Raw genomic sequence first — 14,419 nt, forward strand, 5'->3', positions numbered from 1 at the left:
GCAGAGCTCATTCAAATCATTTGTGTCCTGAACATTGCATCATGACATATTGCATTTCCATTGTCCTTCTCAAATCACTCTGCTAATGTTACTTCCGAAACAATTACAACTATTTGGGACTTCATTAGCTGTGGTGGATGTTCCATTTACGTTTGCCATGGCTGTGCCGTGATGTAGCAAGCAAAGACAAACTAAACACAACTCATCTTTTTCATTGCGTGCTTTTAGATTTACTTTTTTCATTTCAACTTTTAAATGTTTGTTTTAAATATGGCTCAGTATAGTTGCTTGCTATACTTACTAAGCATAAAAAATAACACTAGTTGAATAAATACATTGTTAGCACCAGCAAACCTCAAGAATAGTTTAACATAAAACAGAGCAAGCTTTTGTTCGTCTCTAGGTACTGACGATTAGGGATAAGCAGGTCAAGGTTTCATCCACAACATCTGTTGGTTTTCAACACTGCCTCATTCCCAATGGTAATGAGTCTTGTTCATTTTGGAAAGCCTTTGAAACAACCCCTAGGATATCTGATCAAATGAAAGCCCTAAGGCAAGCATTTCTCTCTGAGGTTTCGGGGAAGAAGAAGATAGTGAGAGCTCCACCAGCCTCATGCATATTGTATCACTAAATGTAGAGGCAATACAAATGTACTGACTATCCATATCAATACTGTAGAGCAGCTCAACTCGTTTCCTTTTCCGGGGTGCATTTTCCCTGTAGACTTAGAAATAACACATAAATATATCTGCAGTATTCTAAAATACAGATTTGTATTTCTATAACCATACACCCTCAGTAACAATGTAACATTTCCCCCCTAGAACAGGCAATCCAATTTGAATGTTAGTCCTTCGGTTCCCAGTGTTCTGCAATTAACAGTCTGAAAATAAGGATACATCTCATGCTTACATTTCCTGCCTCATGACTCTCTCCCCTCCCCCATCACTAGCAGTCTGTCTCCTTTCTTTCTCTCTCTCTCTCTCCTCTCTCCCAAAGGTGTTTGTTTATTCCTCCCTCCAGGCTGTAGGACTGAAGCCTACTCCCACTGTCGAAGAACCCACAGACAGAGAAGATTAAAGGACCCAGTAAAACAACTGGTGTAACTCAGCTGACCAAACCATCTGTGCCTCTAAGAACACATCGGCAACAGCACAGAACACATACTGCCGTTAACAAAACGTTTTTTTTTTCACAGATCCCGTTAACAAAACATTTTTTTTCTCACAGATTATATTGCATTTCTGCTTAGGCGTCTTGTCGTTTCTGCATTCCCGTTTAGGCCTCAATAAGAATTTTGAGCACAGTTTGAATGGACGAAAATTACAGACGTGTTAACGTTGGGCCAGTAACCCGGATGGTAGCTGGTTTGAATACCTGAGCCGACGAGGTGAAACATCTGTCAATGTGCCCTTGAACAAGACATTCAAGGGCGCCGTAATACTATGGCTGACCTTGTAAAACAACACATTTCACTGCACCTACATTCGCAACTACATTCATTTTACATTACTAGCTTGGTCATGCTTAAAATGTTGTGACAAATGTGTCCCATGTCTGCAACAACGAAAACCTGATTGAATATCAGATTTTTGAAGGGTCATTTAAATGTAAAAAGCTGTTTGAATAATAATTTTAATTGATCTGTATATTTCATAAATTGAGTGTGTGTGCGTGCGTGCGTGTGTGTACTAGCGAGTCTTGTGAAGTTTTGAAAGACAGTGCAGTGTAATAGCCTCCCCCTGTGGTTCATGCGAAACATTTTATTTTTCTCATTCTTTTTTTTTTACTCACACCCAATGTCACTTCCAAAGTAACAGTTCATTTAAATAGGCCTATGCTAAAATACATTATATTTGACATGCATTGGTAGGGGCCCTACTAGCTACTCCCTTTAAACTGAATGTGTGTTACTTCTGTCTTAAACAAAACATGACCTATTTCCAATTTAAATAGTTTGAGTGTAGAACATAGACCAAAATACATGCACACGGCATAAGACATGAATTTTTTTTTCTTCTAAATTAAAAATTTTCAGGGGAATTTAACTGCATAGGATCGCCACGAGATAGCTGTGTAACACATACTACTTCGTCTATATGAGATATGGAACACTCTTTCATGCGCTAACCAGCGCAGGCGCGGTGGCCAAGTGGTAAGGCGTCGGTCTCGTAAACCGAAGATCGCGGGTTCGAACCCCGTCCGTGCCTTTTAGGAGATTATCAATGCCATTCCTGCTAAATCAAAAATCAATGTACCATTTCCGTACTCGAAATAGAATTTATAATAGAAAGCGTGATTAGCCACAACAACAGTCATATTTGTGTTGATTTTCACTTCGACTGCTTACATTACTTTTGAAAAATTGTGTGGGACATCAATAGGGGGCAGCAAACACTAATGTTTTTAATGCGTCTACACAATCTTTCCTTTACAATGAATAAGTACATAACATTGTAGCTACCTAAGAGTGAAACGTGACATATAGGCAGCAACTGACTAAATTAGTGTGCTAAATTGCGCAATATATTCATATTTTAAAAGAGACATGGGGACTTTTGTAAGAATTTTATAAAACAACGCAATGTTTTGTTTTTGTTACATCCCATATCATCTGCATTTTCAAACCCTTTCATCATTAGTATTATTGTGAAAACCTCTTGACGCGCCTGTTCTGGGCACCATAAACGCACAAAACAGTGTGACGCTCCATGGACTTCGAGGAATGCAATTCCCAGTTTCAATATTTGTATAATAGTTTTACGAAAATAAAACTCATAATTCAATTTACAGTGGGCCTAGCATATGCCAAACTTTCCCCCCAATAGCTGCAGACAACAACGCAGGACAACGCCATAACTGACTCTGATACGACCCCCCCTAGAATGTTTTTTTTGGATTTCAACAGCCTATAATTAACAACAAAAACACATTTATTTGGATAAATGCCCTATTGCTGTTGTCTGTTTTTGAGACTGCAACACCGCCTCTCTTACCTCGTGGCGTGACCATGAAGCAATGTTTGAGGCGCTGGTATCGAGATTTTATTTGAATGCATTGAGTCAAGTCCGCCAGACACTGCTGAGCTCACCACTAGGAGCACGGATACTTAAAGAAACAACAACACATAAAATCCGACAGTCATTCTTTCCTATCCTGCTGACTGGTCTGATATTATCATGGTAAGTTTAAAGCGACGTTATGTCCATGATACACGGAAGATGTTTTGCTTGAGAGGTCGGAGCGGCTGTCATGTCGTCTGTCTACCAGGGCTGAGAGGGCCAGCAGGTGTGAGGGGAATTCTTATTGCTGTCACTCCGATTATCTAATAATTATAGGCCTATGTTATTGATCATTTTGAAAAGCACAATGAACGCTAAACTTGTCTGTGAATGTTTAGATAATGCTATTGTGTTGATATTAGGTATGCATGATTAGTTGTCGTATTAAATGTGCTGTTTTTTTCAAGGGGTGGTCTCTCAGAGTAGCAGACAGATTGTGTCTGAGAGTACCTGAACTCTCTAGGGACCACCAGACACTGTCTGGGACTCAACTAACGCCCAGTGAATTCACTAAACGCACACAAGAGCTGTATATTAAAACATGTTGTTTTACATTCTATACAGAGGAGTATATTGCAGAAATATGATATTAATGTGCACGTTGTAATCCAGTTATTGTACAAGAAATGTCAGCTTGATGCTAATCAAGTGTGTAGTTTATGAAAGGACACGTTCAAGGATTGCACAGTGATTCAAATCATGAGGATTGCATAATCAGTAATCACATCATTTGTATGAAATACACAGGCTACTGTAAAGCCGTTGTTCTTATGAAACCAGCCTTATTGTAGGTCATGTAGGATGTAGCTAGATTTACTATTTATTATAGCAGGCTGACACAGACACATTCTCAATAACAGTGAGTGGATGTGTGTTATCTCTTTTATAGCCAGACAAAACCCCTACCTAGACCATAACCCAATGTCAGTTATGCAATAGCCTACATACAAATTGCACTCTTTGAAAATGAACTGAGGACCAAAGCTGAGGATGATGTAATATTATATCCATAAGTAATTGTAATGTGTATGAGAATGTCAGGTGGCCTTAGTGTGATCTCAGTCACGGGATCTTGGGGGCGAGATGAGTTTGAATAGAATCCAACTGGCCCGCAAAGTCCCGCTTCTGTGACTCATCCTCTCATCTTAAAACCAATTAGCCCAACTTTATGTATGTTTGTATGATACTGTGATTATGTTGGGACAGAATAAATAGTCAAAATAGTGGCAGACGGTGGTGCCCAGTGAAGTTCAAATGTAACACCGCAGGGAGAATGAGGGGCTTTTGGGGGCACTTGTGTTTCAGTTTCACCATCATAATGCCCCTAAAAATCCTTATTGCTCTTGCACTGATCTCCTATCGCTGTGCTTATGGGGGTGTATAAAATACATATCAGATTAAACTAAAAAACATATCAGATTAAACCAAAATATATATCAGATTAAACCAAAATACATATCAGATTAAACTAAAATATATATCAGATTAAACCAAAATACATATCAGATTAAACTAAAATATATATCAGATGAAACTAACCCATCTCTTTCCCCTCTATACATTTCACAGTGCCCTTGGATTAATGTCCTAACTAGCTTTATTGTCTTGGATTCCATTACATGGGCTGAGGATGATGGTGATGTTGATGATGATGATAATGTAATCATCATTTTTTATGTTTAGTTTTAGGTCAGCATATTTTTGATGATGATGATGTTGACTTGATGTATTTAATAAGGTACTTAACTTCTATCTGGGTTTTACTTTGTACTATTGCTAATATTGATATATTTATATTGATGGCTGCCCACCCATGACTAATGCACTAGCATTGTATGTACTACCTTTGCATTCGGTATCTTTGTGATTCAAAAGTTTTTTTAAAATGTTTCTACGTCTTATGTGCTCCTTGCTGCAAAACCAATTGCCTTCTGGGACAAATAAAGTTGAAACATGAGCTAATGTAGACCACCGTTCAAAAAGTTTGGGTTCACTTAGAAATTTCCTTGATTTTGAAAGAAAAGCAACTCCGGGATGCTGGCCTTCTAGGCAGAGTTGCAAAGAAAAAGACATATCTCAGACTGGCCAATAAAAATATTATATTTAGATGGGCAAAAGAACAGACACCGGACAGAGGAACTCTGCCTAGAAGGCCAGCGTCCCGGAGTCACCTCTTCACTGTTGATGTTGAGACTGGCGTTTAGCGGGGACTATTTAATGAAGCTGCCAGTTGAGGACTTGTGAGGTGTCTGTTTCTCAAACTAGACACCCTAAGGTACTTGTCCTCTTGCTCAGTTGTGCACCGGGGCCTGCCACTCCTCTTTCTATTCTTGTTAGAGCCAGTTTGTGCTGTTCTGTGAAGGAAGTAGTACACCGCGTTGTATGAGATCTTCAGTTTCTTGACAGTTTCTCACATGGAATAGCCTTCATTTCTCAGAACAAGAATAGACTGACGAGTTTCAGAAGAAAGGTCTTTGTTTCTGGTCATTTTGAGCCTCTAATCAAACCCACAAATGCTGATTCTCCAGATACTCAACTAGTCTAAAGAAGGCCTGTTTTTTTGCTTATTTAACCAGGACAACAGTTTTCAGCTGTGTTAACATAATTGCAAAAGGGTTTTCTAATTTTTATTTTATCAGGTAAGTTGACTGAGAACACATTCTCATTTGCAGCAATGACCTGGGGAATAGTTACAGGGGAGAGGAGGGGGATGAATGAGCCAATTGTAAACTGGGGATTATTAGGTGACCATGATGGTTTGAGGGCCAGATCGGGAATTTAGCCAGGACACCGGGGTTAACACCCCTACTCTTACAATAAGTGCCATGGGATCTTTAATGACCTCAGAGAGTCAGGACACCCGTTTAACGTCCCATCCGAAAGACGGCACCCTACACAGGGCAGTGTCCCCAATCACTGCCCTGGGGCATTGGGATATTTTTTTAGACCAGAGGAAAGAGTGCCTCCTACTGGCCCTCCAACACCACTTCCAGCAGCATCTGGTCTCCCATCCAGGGCCTGACCAGGACCAACCCTGCTTAGCTTCAGAAGCAAGCCAGTAGTGGTATGCAGGGTGGTATGCTGCTGGCATGATCAATTAGCCTTTTAAAATGATAAACTTGGGTTAGCTAACACAACTTGCCATTGGAACACAGGAGTGATGGTTGCTGATAATGGGCCTCTGTACGCCTATGTAGAATTTCCATAAAAAATCTGCCGTTTCCAGCTACAATAGTCATTTACAACACTAACAATGTCTACACTGTACTTCTGATCAATTTGATGTTATTTTAATGGACAAAAAAATTGCTTTTCTTTCAAAATCAAGGAAATTTCAAAGTGACCCCAAACTTTTGAACGAGAGAGTACACATCTCTGTCAAATTGTTAATTTCATGCCTAAGGATAAAGAAAAGGTTATACCTGTATTTTGTTTATTGGTCATATATGCAAATAGGTCCACAGTGTAATGTTTATAAATAGTATTACATGTACTGTAGGTAGGAGACAAATTATAATTTTATAAATTGTTATCTCGCTTCTAATGATGAATAAATAATGATTGTATTGCATAAATCATCATTCAGTATGGTTATTGGCTTTATATCAATTGTGAGAGGTTTGCATCATTTACAACATGTAAGGAGGCGTTCAAATTCCTCTAAATATTAACGCAGGGGAGTTTTGACTTCTTAGCATTTCCCTATAAAGAAAGGAGCCGTGTCTTCTTTCAAAGCCCAGATTGTTCCATCCTAGTCCTGAGGCAAAGGCCAGAACACACTCTTTCAGTGCTCAGAGCATGTGACACAAACACAAGCCACTGCTCAATATTTGTTTGTGTTAACATTACCAATGTATCTCCTTGGCTTGAACAAGCCGTTTGGTAGGGAGTTCACATAATGTCATGCCTACAATTTGTGCTTCTTACAGATGGCCTTGAGTGCACAATTAAGTTGTTTTGCACCAAGGTCCTGTCACAGCCCCTGTGTGTGTATCACTTTCCCGTTAAATTCCAGCTGACTGGGATCACTGAATTACTGTACACTGTAAAAAAAAAAAAGAAAAAAAAGTGCTAGTTCTACTTTTTAACAATGAACTGTTTGCCTCAGCTTTTTGAGTATTTCCAACATGAGGTATTACTGTGTATAATATACAATTCCGGAACAGTTAGGTATACTTCATCTTTTTGATCAGTGACTTTCAGTGATCATGTCAAATATTTTTTTATGTCTTTGATTATTTGCCATTTTAACCCATTGCTGAACACAGTGCGCATTCCACTAGCAGTCAGTGGAGGTAGAACTGCAGGCATTGTAAGATGCTGCACATGCCTCTGGCATTAAGGGTTGTGTAACCTTGTTGATGGTGGGAATGGGTGGTCTCATCGTAGAACGTTAATTTGCCCGATGGTTTTCATATCAGTTCATCATTATCCATTATAACTCATAGCACAACAAGCTGCTTAATACCATACAGAAACATGCATATAAAGTTGTGTAAAAGTATCATAAAGTCAAACAATTTTGAATTACCCACAATCCTCTAAAAATGAGGCCACATGGCAAGTTGTTGCAAAAAAATGTATTATAAAGCTGAGAGTAAATATTATGAAAATGTAGCAAATTATACACTGTACATTAAATTGAATTGACATTTTCAAATGTAATGCTTTTTGAACACATACAAATGAAGTAAGGTATTACAAATATTGAAGTAAAACCCGAAACCTGAATTTGTATGTGAAAATCATATATTTTTGGGGATCATTTTTACTAAGCCCCTGAATATTTTTTTACAGTGTAGTGCAGTCACAGCAGCTGTCGATTCATGATCAACTAATTGAAATACCAAACCGATGGTTTAGTTCGATTACCAAAATGTTTTGTAAATTAGATGAGGGTGAACAGATGAAGACCAAAGCAATTTTGATTAAAAGGAACACTTTCAGTAGGCTAAGACATAAAACAGGTGATTAGTGGTCATTCACACCCATCAAGCTCTCTGTATGTCCACAAGCCTGTAGCTACTGCTATCAGGAGAGCACTTCCTTCTATGTGGGATATACTGTGAGTGAGCAGAATAGATATTTAGCTCTCTTCACCTTTACCTTGTAACTGATGACGGAATCAGAATGATTTTGACAGAACGGGCCATGAAACAAAAGTATTTTGGATTTCATTGTTGTATTTGCATTCATAGAAGAATATCAGTGGAGGAGAACCCTCTATAACTAAGCCCATCTAAATAATCTCTCAAAATATCAGTAAATTAACACATCTATATCATTGTAAACATATCCTAGCTATGGACATACGGAATCAAAACTGTCATAATTTGCATCGTGAGATGTGATGGTGGAGTCGCAAACACATTCCCTTGCTGTGAAGGCGCTGTGTGTGAAGAATATGGTCAGGCTGTGTTGAATCACAGAGCATTTGCTGGCTTTCCAGACAGGTTTGTCTTTGCTTATCGTGAGGGAGGCAGTTACAGCTGGGGAAGTCATTATTGACACCCTATACCTTCAACGGAACGTTCCAGTCTAAATGACATGGCAGAAAGGATCTGTGCCTTTATTGATTTGAAATAAAACATCACAGCGAATGCCTATGGTAATAATATTGAAATATGAATATTGCAATATGAGTATTTAAAATATTAAACTGTGAATGACAAGACGAGAAAGCAACAGGTAAACTATTTATAGACTGATTAATAATGATAGTAGAAACTCTAATTGTTGGTATAATTTCTGCATCATGTGGTGCCCGGTGCCTCAGGAAGTAGATGATGAGGTGAATAACTGTCATAGTTGAGATATCTTTCAAAGGGACTGCAAGATATTCATCTGAGACATTTGATGTTCAATATAATGAGATAATAGCATAAGCTTGTTTGACTTTTTTCCAATGGATGTAATACTTTGAGTAATCTCTATTAACTGATCCCTCAAATCCTAACGACGTAGAATGTTTTCTGACGCATTGCTGTGCATAAACCAAAACTATGTTGATTAGATTCTGTGATAAACTAGTAAACTTTGCAAAAATTAATCCCCAAAAGCCTCTTGCTATGACAAACTGACGTCAGAGGAGAGGAATGCACTGGAGAACATCACTTTTTGTTGAATTAGCAAAGTACATTCACAATGACCTACAAAGTACATTCACAATGACCTACAAAATGGTTTGGATTGTCACAACCACCGTTAAGATTCCAGATGTGACCAATATTTCCTGGTCCTTGCAGTTCTTAGACTGTTGTGTTTCTAATTGTACAACCTTCCTCTATAGAGGCTTCTTCTACATCAACGTATAGTACTCTACTACACTGAGTATACAAAACATTAAGAACACCGGCTCTTTCCATGACATAGACTGACCAGGTGAATCCAAGTGAAAGCTATGATCCCTTATTGATATCACTTGTTAAATCAACTTCAATCAGTGTAGATGAAGGGGAGGAGACAGGTTAAAGACAGATTTTTAAGCCTTCAGACAATTGAGACATGGTTGTGTATGTGTGCCATTCAGAGGGTGTTCTTAATGTTTTGTACACTCAGTGTATGTGTCTGTCTTCAAAAACCTTCCCTCTATTCATCATAGGATGAATGGATCTGTATGTATGAGTGAATAGAAAATGGTGGCATGTATTCTTTCACTACGCTCATCCACATGAGTCCTCCTAGTGTTATTTAGTGGTCTTCAGACAAGGCAGAGCAGAGTGAGAAGGGCACACAGACCCAGTTTACGGTTTAATAATCTCTGCTCGCAGGTCTCCACACTGACAGCCTGCCAGATACAACAAGCTGAGGGTGTGAGAGTTAGCAGGCCAAGAGCACCGCACACACATGCACACTCACACACACACACACACACACACACACACACACACACACACACACACACACACACACACACACACACACACACACACACACACACACACACACACACACACACACACACACACACACACAGCTTTTAAACAAAATACCAGGTGGCATAGCAAGATGAAATGTGCCTTTTCTTGTCAATGCACATAATACTTGAACAGGACCACAAGATGGGATGACACATTCAGTCCTTCAGCATACATCAGATGCTGATTTTACTTGTAAGTAAGACAACAAGTATTGTAATTACAGTAATCCTGACCCAAAATACAATGTAAGAACAATGTCATAACAACACTTGTTACAATTTAAGTGTTACACATTCCGATGATAAAAAAGTTTGGAATTGTTCCATTTGGGAATGCTTTAGAACAATGTTAGTCAAGAAAAATATATATTTCCTTGTCCAAAACAACAAGACATGTGTGAAGCAATAGGCACGGTATGAAATCCTTACAGCCAAGACTCCCACCCACATCTAATCCTATTGTAGAGAAGGCCATATTGAGTGCTCTACTGTTGCTGATGTCAGATTCCTTTGACATTCACACTGAGCTGCACACACTGCTGAAGTCCCATTTTGAAGCAGGACTACTTAGACAGAGAGGGACACACACAGAGACCATGCAGGGGAACTCTGCATGGTAAAGTATATTGAAAAATCTCACATGACAAGCCACCCTCACACAGCGAGGGGGATACATTTACCCGTTCTGCCTCAGCTGTTATATTTAGAGCTTCAGTAGAAACGGCGAACAGAGGACATCCTGATGCATTTGAAGCAAAATGGGAAGGAATTTAGATGATTCTCTTGATTCTTATGCTCGAATCAGACACCAAACATGATTAACACAGTAAGATTAATGAATGTAGGCTGTGCTCTCTTGGTATGACAACGTAATAATGACAATAGAAATTTGTCCAGCCAAATATTACCAAGTTGTCGCTCTCACTTAAACAAAATTCATATATGGCCATCCAATACGTCAAGATGGAGCTGGCCCATAACTCGGTAAGTAGCTGTCTCCTGGGCACATGTGCATCCAACACTGTCATCAAACGCTGATTTCTCATATAAATGCACACATTGATTCAGGTTGCAGACCATGTAACTACACCTAGAACCCCTAGATAATTTTATTGGTCACATACAAATGGTTAGCAGATGTTAATGCGAGTGTAGCGAAATGCTGGTGCTTCTAGTTCCGACCATGCATTAATATCTAACAAGTAGCTTCAGTAGGCTAGCTATTGGGTTTGTAACAATATACATTTGTGTAACTACCGTGCCGAGGTCCTATTTGAATCACGAGAAATTATAATATGCCTCGTGTTGGAAAAAGTACTCAATTCTCATACTTGATTAAAAGTAAAGATACCTTATGTCACGCCCTGACCTTAGAGAGCTTTTTATGTCTCTATTTTGGGTTTGGTCAGGGTGTGATTTGGGTGGGCATTCTATGCCCGCAACGAGGGTGCCCAGTCCGGGGCCCGCAACGAGGGTGCACAGTCCGGGGTCGGCGACGGGGTTCCCCGCACCAGAGGCGCCACCAAAGTGGGGTGAGCCAGAGGTGGAGCAGGGTCTACGTCCCGCACCAGAGCCGCCACCGAGGATAGATGCCCACCCAGAACCTCCCCTATAGGTTCAGGTTTTGCGGCCGGAGTCCACACCTTTGGAGGGGGGGGGGGGGGGGGGGGGGTTACTGTCACGCCCTGACCTTAGAGAGCTTTTTATGGGTTTGGTCAGGGTGTGATTTGGGTGGGCATTCTATGTTCTATTTTCTATGTTTTTGTATTTCTTTGTTTTGGCCGGGTATGGTTCTCAATCAGGGACAGCTGTCTATCGTTGTCTCTGATTGGGAACCATACATAGGTAGCTTTTTTGTGTGGGAAGTTGTCTTTGTTTGTGGCACTATTGCCCTTAAGTTTCATGGTCATTTTATATTGTTTATTGTTTTTGTTGGCGCCATTTTATTGAAATAAAAGGAAAATGTACGCTCACCACGCTGCACCTTGGTCCAGTTCTTTCGACGGCCGTGACACCTTAATATAAAATGACTCAAGTAAAAGAGAAAGTCACCCAGTAAAATTATACTTGCGTAAAAGTCTACAAGTATTTGGTTTTCAAATACACTTAAGCATCAAAAGTAAAAGTACGAATAATAGAAAACTACTTATATGAAGCAAACCAGACAGCACAAGTTTCTTGTTTTTAAAATTTACAGATAGCCAGGGTCACACTCCAATACTTAGACATCATTTACCAACAAAGCATTTGTGTTTAGTGAGTCCGCCAGATCAGAGGCAGTAGGGATGACCAGGGATGTTCTCTTGATAAGTCTGCGAATTGAACCATTTTCTGTCCTGCTAAGCATTCAAAATGTAACGAGTACTTCTGGGTGTCAGGGAAAATGTATGGAGTAAGAAGTACATCATTTTCTTCAGGAATGCAGTGAAGTCTGTGTAAAAGTTGTCAAAAATATAAATAGTAAAGTGAAGTACAGATACCCCAAAAAACGACTTTACTTGAGTACTTTACACCACTGAATATGCCTTTAGAGGGTGCGGATCATATGACTCATGGCACATGTCTCGTTTTCTGAGATTTCTTTGTGAAGGCAAAATGTGTTTAGCATTGAGCATATTTGGACAACATTCATTGTAGTAATCACATCTATAAACCATACTTGAACGTTGTCTTGTGAACACTCAGGAGGGTCATCAAAAGTGGACCAATTACTAGACATATGGGCAATGTGGACTGCTTTATTTCACTGTCATGCTGCTAAGCACGGTTTTTAACCACACTCAAGTGCATGGACAAACCACACAATTGGACACGGCTATTGAAAATCTAAGTGCATGTACAATTCCCAAACAAAACTGGGGGCGGTTTAAAAGTTCCAATTCACAGCACAGCACATTTTCCTCACTGAGCAATAAGTAGGATTTACATGAACTGAATCTAGGATTCTTGTTAAATCCAGAATCCTTGACAGGCATCCCTGGAGACCAGCTCTGTGCAGTAGAGCTCAGCTTCCTCATATGACTGCCAGGCCTTGGAGAGAAGCCCCCAAATGAATCAGTATCAGGCCCCGCTGACTGCATTCTGGCCCAGTGCTCTCTAGCATGCAGACCCAGGAGTAACAGCATAATTAACAACCACAATAGACATGTACTGTACCTAAAGATACATCTACATTAGGCAAAGCTGCCAGAAAATAAATGCAGGTGGTGTTGTTATTGTCTTTAAATAGGCAGGTAAAAAGACAGAGGCAAAATAAGATCCTCCTGTTGATTCAGTGGTTAAGAAATCACTCAGAGATATTTTGGCTGTTTGGGTTATGACTTTGGGATGTAGCCATGTTGTTGTGGGTCAATGACAAGCTGCACTGCCAGCTATTATGAGTCCACCGTAGTCGGAACATTGTGGAAAAGAGGCAGGTAATATGTCTCTATGCTTCGGCCCTCTGGCAGAATGTCAACAAACCCATTGACAGTGTTTCAAGGATGCTGTACTGACAGGGTTCTGACTATTCACCTGACAGACATGCTCCATTTTCACCGGGATCTATGCTTCGTCATCTAGCCCTAACTCTGCACAATGGTGCTTATTTGACTTTTGTCTTACATCAAATGGGGACAAATAGTATGAAAGACTCCCTTTGTTCAATCCATCATTGCAAATGATCATGTTTCTTACCTTTGCGAGGCCATTTGTTCTAAGGGAAATGTTACGGTAGGTTGAATATAAAACCAAATGGAATGCGTTCTCTCCTCCCAGTTGAAAAGATCAAATAGGATTTAAAATGCTGACTGGCACAACTTACATAGAATATCGTGCAAGACCTACTCCACTGGGCACACACTGGTTGAATCAACGTTGTTTCCACGTCATTTCAATGAAATTACTTTCAATCAACGTGGCATAGACTTTCAATTGAAAGCTTCAAATTCCTCTGTGTACACATCACCGGCGATCTGAAATCGTCCACCCACACAGATAGTGTGGTGAAGAAGGCCCAACTGCGTCTCTTCAACCTCAGGAGGCTGAAGAAATCTGGCTTGGCTCCTAAGACCCTCACAAACTTTTACAGATGCACAATTGAGAGCATCCTGTTGGGCTGTATCACCGCTGCACGGCCCGCAACTGCAGGGCTCTCCAGAGGGTGGTGTGGTCTGCCTAACGCATCACCGGGGGTACACTGCCTGCCCTCCAGGACACCTTCAGCACCCAATGTCACAGGAAGGCCAAACATATCAAATCAAATTTTATTGGTCACATACACATGGTTAGCAGATGTTAATGCGAGTGTAGCGAAATGCTTGTGCTTCTAGTTCTGACAGTGCAGTAACATCTAACAAGTAATCTAACAATTCCCCAACAACTACCTAATACACACAAATCTAAAGGGGAGAATGAGAATATCTACATACAAATATATGGATGAGCGGCATAGGCA

The 14,419-nt window shown here is 40.0% G+C and overlaps 1 non-coding gene across 1 annotated transcript; it reads left to right on the top strand.

Moving 5' to 3' along the window:
- The first annotated feature begins 2,141 nt into the window (after positions 1 to 2,141).
- Positions 2,142 to 2,213, top strand: trnat-cgu (transfer RNA threonine (anticodon CGU)). Its single transcript has one exon. It is a non-coding gene; the product is annotated as a tRNA-Thr (tRNA).
- Positions 2,214 to 14,419: the final 12,206 nt, after the last annotated feature.

This window comes from Salvelinus fontinalis, chromosome 34, assembly GCF_029448725.1.
Source record: "Salvelinus fontinalis isolate EN_2023a chromosome 34, ASM2944872v1, whole genome shotgun sequence".
Lineage (NCBI taxonomy): Eukaryota > Metazoa > Chordata > Actinopteri > Salmoniformes > Salmonidae > Salvelinus > Salvelinus fontinalis.